The 12,546-nt window shown below is 44.2% G+C and overlaps 1 protein-coding gene across 7 annotated transcripts in view; it reads left to right on the top strand.

The window, feature by feature from the left end:
- The window catches only part of TLCD4 (TLC domain containing 4), a 111,932-nt gene that overhangs the window by 38,337 nt on the left and 61,049 nt on the right, over window positions 1–12,546 (top strand). Inside the window, exon 1 of one of the 7 annotated variants that reach the window (XM_065908289.1) lies at window positions 2,638–2,755. The exons of 1 other annotated variant lie outside the window; for it this stretch is intronic. The gene's annotated coding sequence lies outside the window, so the exon portion shown is untranslated. Of the gene's footprint in view, window positions 1–2,637; window positions 2,756–2,815; window positions 2,942–3,002; window positions 3,289–3,373; window positions 3,750–12,546 lie in introns of those variants that run through there. 5 more of the 7 variants (XM_065908277.1, XM_065908306.1, XM_065908312.1 and 2 more) reach the window with 5 other exon arrangements.

The raw sequence follows: 12,546 nt of genomic DNA, 5'->3' as shown, positions 1-12,546 counted from the left end.
TGCAACTTATCCAAATGATTAGTCAAGGATGAGAATAGAAAAGAGACATTTCCAGACAGTCAAGCCCTCTAAAAATTTATCTTCCATGCACCCCTTCTGAGTAAGTGACTGGAGTCTGTGCTTTAGCAATGTAAGAGAATAAACAAAAAGTCATGTGTTTGGGCATTAGAAGATAATGTTGATGGCATTTGATAGATGTGTAGAAGCACATGGGTAAAATTCAGGTTAGATTAGATACATTTTAAAAATGTGATAAAGCAAAGCATTTAACTCCAGAAAAAGCAAGAGGTTTTCAAGAAAAGCATTATCCTGGTGCCTTACTTGATTCAGCAATAGCCTGTATTGATCAGTATATTTTCAAGATGATATAAACCTTAATTGTTGACTTGAATGAGAATTGTGATGTGTCTATGTTAGAAGGAAAGTTGGGGGCAAAGTGGGTGGTGGTGTGGATAAGGAGCTAAATCCTCAAATATATGACAAGAAGTCAATAACTAAAGTCTAAAACTGAAAATCAAGAAACCTTGGTATAAGTTTATCATTTAGGAAATGTAGAATACCTAGTAGGTTATGTGGAAATGGGGTGAAGCTAGGTGTTCTAGAGGGGTGAAGCTAGGTGGTGGAGAAGCTGGTTAGGGGACTGATAGAACTCCTGGGTATTTTTTGTTTAAAGCCTTTAAGAACCACTTGAATTTTCACTTAAATGTATTACTTTCATTAAAAATAAAAATTCAAACAAAGTAAGACATATATAGATAATAGGAAGAAAATTTCATAAAATAAGAGAAACAAAAAGAATACAAGACATAGAATCTCATCCGCCCAGAGATAACCACTCTTAATATCCTGAAATAGTTTCTTGAAAAATTCTGAAAAAGAAAGGAAAGTACAAAAAACCTTACACAAAAGTCTTAATACACTAAAACTACCAATTAAGGGAAAACCTGTACCTGGGCATAGTCATCACTGACTAACTCAATTTTCCTTATCAAAATGTTTGGTGCCATTTTGGTTTTATCTTCACTAACAGAGCAGAATGGAGAATTGAGGCAGTCTCCCCAAAATACTTTTGCTTTAATTATCTTGTTATTTCAGGAAGAAACAGCCTTTGGTCTCAGTTTTCCAAACAATTGGCTCTAATTAGAAGTTTAGGAATTTTTGGAAACAGAAATTTATCAGGAAAATTTGTCTGAAAAGAATTTCAGTATTTATTTTTCTTTTTTTTCAGTGTGGATGGATAATTTCATTTCTCAGAACTGTTTCTTGGAACTGTTTCAGTGAACAAAAATATAAAAAGTGCAATCCAGCTTTGCAACCTCATATTCAAAATGCAGAAAAACTTCAGGGTAGTAAAGACAGAATTTGGGGGAACTGTCCTTGGAAAAAGAGTATTGGTAAAACAAAGTTAAGAATAGTAATTAAAAATCTAATGGTAAATAGTGAAATGGATATTTTTGAGGAAATTAAGCTGCATTAAAACTTTGAGGAAAACTAGTTGATGTATTTTTCTACCTCCTGAAAGTCATTGAGTTTTAGTTGGTTTAAAATCTTCAAAATTCAACTAGTATTTACTGAATTCCTTTCATATCTCAGGCCTTGTCATTGATGTATTCACTTACATGCTCTCTATAAACAATTCTGCAGATTTGATGATGCGTCAGTAGAGGCCTAACATGAAGGAGTACGGGGGGACTAGAGGATACTGGATTTCTGCGGTTTAGATGACCTTGGCTCCTGCTGTGGGTGGTAGAGAATATGCATATCAAAGATAATCATGGTGTGTTTATCAGGAAAGGGCAGAGCAACTGTCATGTCACTGTAGACAAGCACAGGATGAAGTCTGGAGGAGTAGATGATAGGTGTCCTCTGTACTGGCAGGGCTGATGGCACAGGTGTGCACAGCCATCCTACCCCGTGGATAGTTATGAAATACCCATGTGAGTATGGGGCAAAAAAAGTCATCAAGGGCTATGCACATTGTGAAACACCTGTGATGGGACACATTGTACTCACAGGGCATTGGTGCCCGGGTACATCCCGAGAGTCTTAGAGAGAAAGGGGGAATGTGTACTGGGGGCCTGCGAGATCTTCCCTGTTTGACGACAGGGCAGGTTTCTGTCTTTTCTAAGTCAGTCTGAAGTCCGTTTAGCAAGACACTTCAGAGGTGTCTATGAATTATTATCCCCATTATACAGATGAGAAAATTGAGCCCCAGTGAGACTCTAAAAAAAAAAGTATTTGTGATTTTTTTTTTTTGGTGTGCAAATTATAACAACCAGAACGTATTTCTTTATTATTTTGTTTTATTCAAAACAATTCTATCGTGTTGATCCAGGACACTTGGAAGTTTCTGAGGCCCTATTTAGCAGATCAGAAGAGCTACTGTTTATTAGCAAACTTCATGCACTGGGCAACTTGGAATTCTCAGCCAGCTCCCCTCAGAATTCCAAATCCTACTTCCCCTGCCCTGACAGCAGAGGGACTCCGCGTGGAGGTGGTGTTTTTCTTGGATTCCAGAGGCGGCGGCTTCCAAAGCACTGGCCTTTTCCACAAACGCCCCCTACCCAGTTTGGAACGCACCTGCAGCCCCAAACGGAAACAGCTAGGACCGCGACGTGGCAGGAAAATCAGCAATTGCCCTTTTACCTCCTTTCTGATCGTCAAACCATGCGCTTCATTCACGCAGAATCTGGACAACTAAGGCAGAACGTAAATTTATAATCTGAAAAGAATTTTGGTTACGTGGCGAGCCCAGGTACTGACCGCTGCGAGAACGGACTCAGACCGTAGCCTCACTTGCTAGTTCTGTTACTTGCTTCGGAAAGACGCGGAACCGAACACTGTTCCAAGCGAGGTGTGCTCTTCCAGAATTCCATCGCAGCCCGCCTCGCGTGCTCCTGTTTTTGAGCTCTTTCCGGGACCCAAGTTCCAGCACCCAAAGGTCGGCCCCATCGCCCGCCTCGGGGCCCCGCCCACTTTGGCCGGGGGTCGGAGCCGCGGGGAGCGGCAGCCGTAGCCCGAGCGCCGCGGCCCCTTTAAGGAGACGCTCTGCGGTAACCCGAGCCCGCAGTCCGGGCGGCCGCGGCGGCAGCAGTAGCCTCCGCTGCTGTTCCCGCGGCCCGGAGCCCGAGGCTCCCCTGGCTCCCGCCGAGCATCTCGCGGGACGGCTCTGGCCGGCGTCAGCCCTCGGGCCGGGCCGGATGACCAGGCTCCTGTAACCCACCCGCCGCCCTCTCCGGGCCCGGCTCACTGCCGCCCGCTCGCGAGTCGCCCCGGGACCCGGCACAGGTGACGCGGTTTGGAGAGGGTTCGGAAGGAGGGCGGGCTCACTTTGCCCAGCGGCTCTCCGCGTCGCCGAGCGCAGCCCGCGGGAGGGGCTCCGCGGCTTCCCGCCCCCGGCCTAGTGAGGCCGGGGGCTCAGGCACCCGGAGCCTGGGTGGGCGTCCCCCGCGCGGGAGGCGGCCGGGGGGGTCCGGGGAGGGCTCCAGCAGGTGTGTGCGACCGGCGCAGCAGCATCCCGGCACGGCGGGCTCCCACGCCGCTCTGGGCGCAGATGGTGTCCCCGGGCCCGCGGCCCCCGCGTCGCCCGGACGCCCCGCGTTCCAGTTGCGTTTCCCGGGCGATGTGATCTGGGCTGCTTGTCGCTGCCTGGCGGTGCCTTGGGGTCTCAGCTCAAAGGGACGGGTGTTTGGGCATCCATGGAAAGCTTTCTTGTTAGAGGCCAGTACACGATCAGGTGCATCAAGTAGGTAAGTCTCCCCCGTCTCTCACCTCCCCGCTACTAAATAAAACAAGAAGCTTTCATTTACCCTTGCAGTTCTCAAGTGGGTCCCATTTTTAGCCAGCGAGTGCTGAAGAGTCTAGTGGGAGAGTGACTGGGCTCAAAGTCAGAGGGAGAAATTGGTTTCTATTTCCAGCTCTACCATTATATCCCGGAGCAAGTTTTTTAAACTAAGTGCCTCGGTTTACCCTGCTATGAAATGGGACCTGTAATGCTAGCATTTTCCTATGGCCCTTCGTGAAGGCACTTTAAGTTGTCTGTGTTCATGAAAGGGTCGCTGTTGCTGGCCAGTGTTTTCTTAGTTGTACACATCTCAGTGTGAATGTAGTGCACATTTTTATACGAAATTACAAAATTATCCTTAAAGAGTGATCTTTGATAATGTTTAAATGAATCTGATTCCAATTTGAGGACAAGTTGGAAGAGTCTGTGAGGATGTTATGAGTCCATGTGTGAAGTAGGAAAAAAAAACCCCAAAACCCTCACTTTAATAAAATCTTCACCCAGTCATAAATGGAGCTGAGAAAAATGGATCTTAAGTGTGTGTTTTAAGTGAGATACTGCTGTGTGAGCCCAGCAGGGTATAGTTTGGAATGCAGCCTCATCTTTATGTAGCCAGTTAAGAGAATATGTTACAGAATTTCAGTCCCTTTTTAACTGAGCTGTGTGAAGTAGAAAATTTTCTCCTTGTTTATCTGTCCTTAAATTGGTGAAACTGTATTAGAAAAGCAGACTCTTGCAACACTAGAAAATTTGAAAGATTCCTTTTGAGGAAGCATGGATTTTAGTTTATTTGCATCCTCCCTCCTGTGCTATTAGATGATCCTGAGGTTAATATATTTTGAGGGTGCTTTTTTTCTCCTTATCCCTGCAACTCCTTTTTGCCACATTGCCTCCCTCCAGAGTTTGATTCCTTATTGTGTGATCTTGCATAAGTTTCACCTAAGGGCAGATGCCACATACCAAGCTGCTCAATCAGTAGTGATTTTTTACACTGTTAACTTTCTGTTCCTGTTCCTTTCACCCTTAGCCTTCTTTATCTTGCTGGAAAGAAAAATGACTCTACAACTCAAGTTGTATGCTTAGAGGTCCCTAGGAATGGCAGGGATCAAGGGGCTGAGACTTTATAGTAAATTCCTAAAAAGCAAGTCTTCCACGTAGTCCTAGAATGTGGATTCAAGAATTTGGCCTGTCTTTTCCTTGCTTTTCTAAAATCTGCATCCAAGAGAGATTCATTTGATGAGCAAGATAAACAGAGGCCTCAGGGGCAGGGAGCCTTCAGAAATCTAATTCAGAACTAGATTGATTCAGAGCTTCTTCAGCTAGGACTAGGGGAGGAGGAAGAGACGACTTGGGAGGGGCTGGAGGGCCCACCCTCCCAGAAACCAGGTGACCAGAGAGATGGTAAGGGAGCTCTGGATTCCTGACTGAGAAATGGGAAGAGGGCCAGGTCACAGAGAGGGGGTTGTGGGGCAGCACGGAGAATTCTGGAATGTGCCCTAGATGTGACTTACCCTTCCTCCCTTTCACTTTGCGAGTGTTTCTTGCCCTTCCAAGCCTAGCCCAGCTGTCCTGCAGTTCTCAGACCTGTTCACCCCCTCCGTTGGTGCTCAAACTGACGTTCCATGTGTATGATCCTCCCTCAAAGCTGGCCTTCCATGTGGGAAAGGAAACCGAGCACTTTGCTTCACAAGAAACCTTCAGACCTCAGTGTCTCCCCACACCCTTCTCCTCAAACGAATGCGCCACATCTTACAGATGAAGGACTCATGTGGCTTTGTTATCTCTTGGAAGGCTAAAAAGTGGGATGCCTAGATTGATTGAGAAAAGTAAAATGAATGATCTACAAGAGGATTACAGAGAAGGAGTTTTTCTATCGAGGAAGATAATGTGTGAATTGTCTCTGGGAGAACTTGGGCACTTGGACAGGGGCGGGCAGGACCAGGGTGGCGTTGTGCTGGACAGCTTGTGCCCTCGCTCTTGAGAGAGGAGAGGAGGCCCGCGCTCCCACGGTCACCTGGTGATGCCTTCTCTCCTCCCATTTGCTTTGTGAGAGGAAGAAGATAGCAACATGGAGGTGGGTTAGCCATCTGTTCTCAAGGATGGGAGACAGACGTTAATTCAACAGGAGGGGTGAGCCGTAGTCACCTGGCATTGGTATCGGACCCTGTATGTGTTACACCAGGGAACATATTACATCAGGAAAGTGAGGTTACTTTTGTAAGAAGATCTAAGGTTATTTCAAGAGTGACTTTGGTGATGTTTTTTTCCTCATTGGAGATGAAAGGTAGCATACAAAGAAATGGAGTCCTGCTGCTCTGGGTTTGTTATTCATAGTGAAACAGTCGGAGATACTGCTAGCAGATCCCAGACCTGAAAAGAGGGCCTGGAATACCAAAGGTGTGTGTGTGTGAACACTGGTCTGATCAAGGAGAAGGCAGTCCCTGGCTACATGAGAGGAGCTTGTGAGTCACTGTAAAAGGCCAAGGTTTGTGCAAACAGCCGATGAAGAAGGCAGCTGGCAGTCTGTTCAGAGCTTGGGGCCGGCATGGAGAAAGCAGTCGCAGCGGGCCCTGCAGCAAGGGGGGCGGGGTCTGACGAGATGGACAAAGGCTTGTTTCAGGCATTTTTGGATTACAACACAGTACAAAATGAGCAGTACAATTTTCACATTGACTTAAGACATGAGTAAGTATATGTGTATGTGAAACAGGTTTCATGAAACAATATGTACCCTTACTCTGTATTGCTTCTATTTTCGTTTCTATTTCTACTCTATTTCTGTTTCTATTCTGTGTTCTGAAAAACTCATCAACTATTAATGGATCACGGTCCACTATTTGGAAACCATTTGTCTAATGGGTGGGAAAGTAGGTTGCAGTGGAGCGGGCAGGACATTGAACTTGGAGATACTGGAGGAGGTAGGGATGTATAGATGTGGTTGGGAGATCTCTGGACCAGGAGGATACAGGGGGAATATGGGAGCTCATCTCTATCTGATAGGCACCAGACTCATGTTAATTGGAGGGCACCTGGATGGGAAGGTGCAAAAGTAGAGCATCATACCAGTTCTGTCTGCTTCAAAGCAAAACAGCTGGTTTTAAGGGAAAAGGAAGTGTGGAAGGAGTAAACTTTGATTTGAAAGTAGTGTCTTTAGATCAGTATGTTTCTCTCCTTAGGTTAAATGAGAAGGCAAATGGACTCAGAACAAGTTGGCTGATTGACTAGGTCACTTTCATCAGCTGGATAGGGATTAAAGGGCCTCCCAGTGTGAAGTGGGTGGGTAGTTAGGCGGTTTTGGGAAGTTCTTACAGAAGCAGCGGATAGATGTGTTGTTTCAAAACCCCATTTGCTGTTCAAAGTCCTTGGGAAGTTGGCTGCTTGCCTCACAGTGAATTGGGAAAGTATTCTCATTGCATTTTATAAAAGGGTTAGATTATAAGACTTCTTTTGACATCTATTTCAAGATCTACAATCAAACTGGGATCATCTTCACAGTCTTTGGGATTGCCAAAAAAGCTTTTGGAGAAATAGGTGAGCCGGCACCCTGGAACTATTTCCACTAGCTGTGCTGTTTAATCAAGGGCAGATGTGATCTGCATGCCTTTGATTTCCTTTTTATAATAATTAACATCTGACTCCAACACCTAACACCATCACCAGTGGAGAAATACAAAGCCAGGAGGAAGACGTACACAGGTATCAGAGATCAGCCGAGTTGCTTGCTTACTGCTTGCTTTTATCATCCGCACTCTGACCTAGTTGGATCCTTCCTTTGACCCGTCTCTGCCTTGTCTGATTTTCCTACCTTGTCGTTTAGTTGCTAAGTTGTGTTTGATTTTTTGCGACCCCATGGACTGTAGCCCACCAGGCTCCTCTGTCTGTGGGATTTCCCAGGCAAGAATACTGGTTGGGTTGCCGTTTGCTTCTCTAGGGGATTCTTCCTGACCCAAGGATCAAACCCATTGATCTGCATTAGCCGGCGGGTTCTCTACCACTGAGCCTCCAGGGAAGCCCTTTTCCTGCCTTAGTTGATGTTTCCAGTGTCTGACTTCAGCTCTCCTCAGCTTTCTGCTGTCTGTCTGATGCTTTCAACCTTGGTTTCTCTGACATCATCTGTAAGGTCCAGACATAGAGTCTCCACCTCACTGTTCCCATGGAGCCCAGGCTTGGAGTTGACATTGGATCCAGGCCTGGGCTATGTTAGTGTTCCCTGTGTCTTGCCATGGCCACCTTAGAAGTAACTGGTACATCAGTAGATTTATACTTGGCTTTGATTTAACTTTAAAATTTGGGGGACATAGAGAAACTATCTTCGTCAAGTTAATTTATTTCACTTTCTCCAAATAGGCTTTAAAAAAACCTTTAAAAAGTACAGTTTGAAGGTATAGAAAATCTCTTGTTTGGCAGGTGTTTATTTAGTGGAAGAGGAGGAAGAAGGAATTTTCATTTGATAAAAAATTTAGAACAAATTAAAAACCCCTCTTTACAAAGTGTTTCATTTTTAGGGGCATATTTCCCCATACTCATGTTATTCAGTTAGCATGTTTTTCCCTAATACATGTGAAAATATTGAACCAATTGTGAATTTAAATGCTCTATAATTTGTTACATGCTATTTTGTTGTTGTTTAGTGGCCAAGTCACGTCTGACTCTTTTTTGACCCCATGGACTATAGCCCACCAGGCTCCTCTGTCCATGGGATTTCCCAGGGAAGAATACTGGAGTGGGTTGTCACTTCCTTCTTCAGGGGACCTTCCCGACACAGGGATCGAATCCGCGTCTCCTGCATTGGCAGGTGGATTCTTTACTACCGTGCCACCAGGGGAGCCCACATGCTGTTTAAAGGACTTAAAAATTCTGCAGCTCTGTTCTGATGGAGAAAGATCCCTTGCCTTTTTATATTTTGACAACCTGTATGGGTTGTTACTGAACGGATCAATTTCTTATATACTTTGTGGAGAAATCCAGGGCAAGATAAATTCTACAGGGAGGAAGGCCACATTGCCAGAAGAGGAGGCCTGGCTGCTTGCAGCAAAGGGGGTGTTTTGGGAGTATCCCAGTTTACTATCTCCCAACAAACCCAACCCTTAAGACATTAGGCATTTTGAGAATTTGAGAGTGCATTGTAGCCTCAAGTCTCTAAATGTTTTCTTCCGTGTTTTTAATTTTTAAATCACAAGAGTGATACTTGCACATTATAAAAAAATTGCAATCAGTGTTCCAGAGAATGAAACTTCATTTCTTCCCCGCCGCCCCCAGCTCCTACCCTACCCCCTTTTCACCCCCAGCCTCAGCTAGTTATCAGTTTGTAGGGTATAGCTCTTCAGGCCTTCTTTCTGTACAAATACCAGAATGTGCCCAGCTATGTATTTATGAAAATGTATCATTTCGCAGCAGCTTACCATTCTTTTCCACTTTGTAGCATGTGACGGACATTCTTCTTTATCCGCTTGTTCATTTCAGTGTCGGTCTAACTTGGGATAGTGTGTCTGTACATATATATTTAACCATGTCCCTATCATTGAACCTTGAGGTTGCTTCTGGTAACTAATGCTAAAGTAAACTCTTGTATGTGCATCCCTTCACACTCATGTGAATTTGTTCTGAAGATAAAAGATAAAATCGTCAGTATACTGCTTATTTCATAATTCAGGTAAAATAATGCTATGAAAATGTACATATTCTGCCATTTAATTCCCCAAATATTTATTTAACAGTAAAAGCACAACACTAGACACTATAGAGATTTTAAAGTGGGGCAATGCACAGCGCTTGCTTACAAGAGCTCCCTCTCTCTAGAGTAGGGGGATTAGGCATACACACTGACTATTATGTCTTTATATCCCACCCTGTTCCAGAAATGATTAGGGAAGGCTTACAAAGATGCACACAATACGACAAGATAAAGTAAACTTAGGATAAGTAAGAAAAATAAGTGAAAGGAAAATAAGATGGAGGTATGAGTGAGGCTGGCAAGTGTACTTTGAAGTGCTGTTCTATTCTTCCTGAAAGTTCTGGCCATCAGATTTCCAGCAGCCAAAGAGAAGAGGTCAAGAATCCAGAATAAGCTTTAAAGTGTCCAGAAGAGAAACCAGATTGGAGAAGCCCATCTATTCCTGATTCGAGGATGTAAAAGAAATCTCTCCTTTGGATTTGCATTAAGAAAATGCTGCACTTACAGTGGCCAGCCTGCTTAACCACATTTCTGGTATCTTACAATAAAACCTAGTGACCTTGCTCTATGATGTATTTCATATCATGTTCCTCAGTTCTGGCCAGGGGTGTTATACCTTGGCCCTGCCAATGAAAGGTCATTAGGGTAAGGTGTAAGTTCATGGGTTCAATCCAGAATAGCTTTAGGAGGATACATGACCAATGAAAACAGCCATCCAATATTGTTCTTGGACATTTTTTTTTTCCTGCAAAGTAGTAGAGGATATATAATCTTAGTGGAATTTCTAAATTTAGTGGAATTTCAGTAGAACTCATTTACCCAAGAATACTAGGCTTGCAAGTTACAAAGCAAGAAGTGAGATGTTTCTGATGACATGAATGTATTTGAACCATAACAAAGATTGAAGAAAAAGTTTTTCTTTAAAACAAAAAGAGCAAAACTCTGCACTTGGTCCATGCAGGAAGGATGGTAATGTGGTCACTGATAAGCTCCACAAATTAGAAAGGTCAGAACTACAGTTCCAAGGACCCTTGAGAGCATCACCAAGCTTAACATTGTTAATAGGTTGTAGAATGAGTGTTTCTGGCAGTAGAAAACTACAACCTGGGTAGCTTGATCCTGTTTTGTAAAACTGGGGAAAGTTTAACTTTCCTGAACCACCTGGATCTGAGCTTTCATAACCTCATTCACTTAAGCCTGGTCTCATGAACATTGACCCAGAACAGTTCTTTGTTACCAAGTCTCTGGGCCAAGCTTAGGTATTTTATAGGACTTAACTCTGTATTTAAACATGAGGTTTGTAATAAATGTTATACTTGAATTCACCTGAAGCCATCTCAGATTTGTTTTGCACATCATCAACTCTCTGATCTGTGAAATGGTTCAAAGAAACAGGTCAACACATTTAGATTTTTTGGCTACCTGAGAGTGTCAGATCAGATACTGAGTCAGATAAGTACCATGTTTATTGGAAAAAAGTGCAGTTGGAAGCAATTTGAGGCAATGGCAGTGTTACGGAAGGAGGTAAGAAGAGAAACCACTCTCACAGTACCTTGGGGAGGGATTTAAGTGGCTCTTAGGTAACAGGATAAAGGGCTCCTTAGAGAATTTAGTAGCTCCTTGACTGTCTTCTCATTGAAGTCACCAAATTTCCTAATCTGGTCATAGGTGTAGACAAACTTCAGGGTCCCCAAGTTAAGGGAAGGGGGAGATGATCACATTGCTTAAGATACAGAATATCCTATCCCTGTGTGACTTGGTGCCATCAGAGAGAGAGATGTAACAATTTCCAATTAGGAAAGAGTGGTAGTAATAAATGATATCCTTTATTGAGTGGTGTTTTGATCTATTGCTAAATAGCGAGCCACTCCCAAACCTAAAGACAGTTTCTTTCTTCTGATTCCAGTTGGTGTTTGAGCAGTTACTCTGTGGGTTATAGGTTCACTAGTGTGTCTGCATTCAGCTGGAGGGTCAGTTGGGCTGGAAGGTCCAGGGTGGACCTACCAGCATGGCTGGTAGTTGGTATTGCATGTTGACTGTCAGGTGGGCAGCCTCAGTTCTCCATGTGGCCTCTCATCCTCCAATAAGCCAGACGGGTTTCTTTCCATGGCAGTCTCTGGGCAACTCTCCACGACAGTGAAAAGCAGATGCTACAAGGTCTTTGGAGGCCTCCCTAGACTCTGAAGCCCTCTCCTCTACTGTATCTGTCATCAGCAAGGCCAACTCACATTCACAGGGGACAGAGACTTGGACGACACCTGTGAATGGTAGGATGGTAATGCCACATTACAAAGGTATTTATGATCATTAAATGACTTGCTGCAAGTGGCTGCATGTGCCAAGCACTGTGCTAGGTGTGTTTAACTCATTTCATTTATGCCACATAACTGTCTCGCACCTTTGGCACTCTTATCTCCATTTTATAAACCTTGCACGTCATAGTCTTCTTGCCCAAGACCACTTGATGAATACCAGGACTAGGATTTGATTGTAACTCTCTTTCTCTCAGTTCAGTTCAGTCACTCAGTTGTGTCTGACTCTTTGCAACCCCATGGACTGAAGCATGCCAGGCTTCCCTGTCCATCACCAACTCCAGGAGCTTGCCCAAATTCATGTCCATCAAGTCGGTTATGCCATCCAGCCATCTCATCCTCTGTCATCCCCTTCTCTTCCTGCCTTCAATCTTTCCCAGCATTAGGGTCTTTTCGAATGAGTTGGCTCTTCCCATCAGGTGGCCAATGTATTGCAGTTTCAGCTTCAGCATCAGTCCTTCCAATGAATATTCAGGACTGATTTCCTTTAGGATGGACTGGTTGGATCTCCTTGCTGTCCAGGGGACTCTCAAGAGTCTTCTACAACACCACAGTTCAAAAGCATCAATTCTTTGGCGCTCAGCCTTCGTTATGGTTCAACTCTCACATCCATACATGACTACTGGAGAAACCATAGCTTTGACTATATGGACCTTTGTTGGCAAAGTAATGTCTCTGCTTTTTAATATGCTGTCTAGGTTAGTCATAGCTTTCCTTCCAAGGAGCAACCATCTTTTAATTTTGTGGCTGCAGTCACCATCTGCAGTGATTTTGAA

Source organism: Muntiacus reevesi, chromosome 1 (assembly GCF_963930625.1).
Source record: "Muntiacus reevesi chromosome 1, mMunRee1.1, whole genome shotgun sequence".
NCBI lineage: Eukaryota > Metazoa > Chordata > Mammalia > Artiodactyla > Cervidae > Muntiacus > Muntiacus reevesi.
This window is presented reverse-complemented; position numbering and strand designations above follow the sequence as displayed.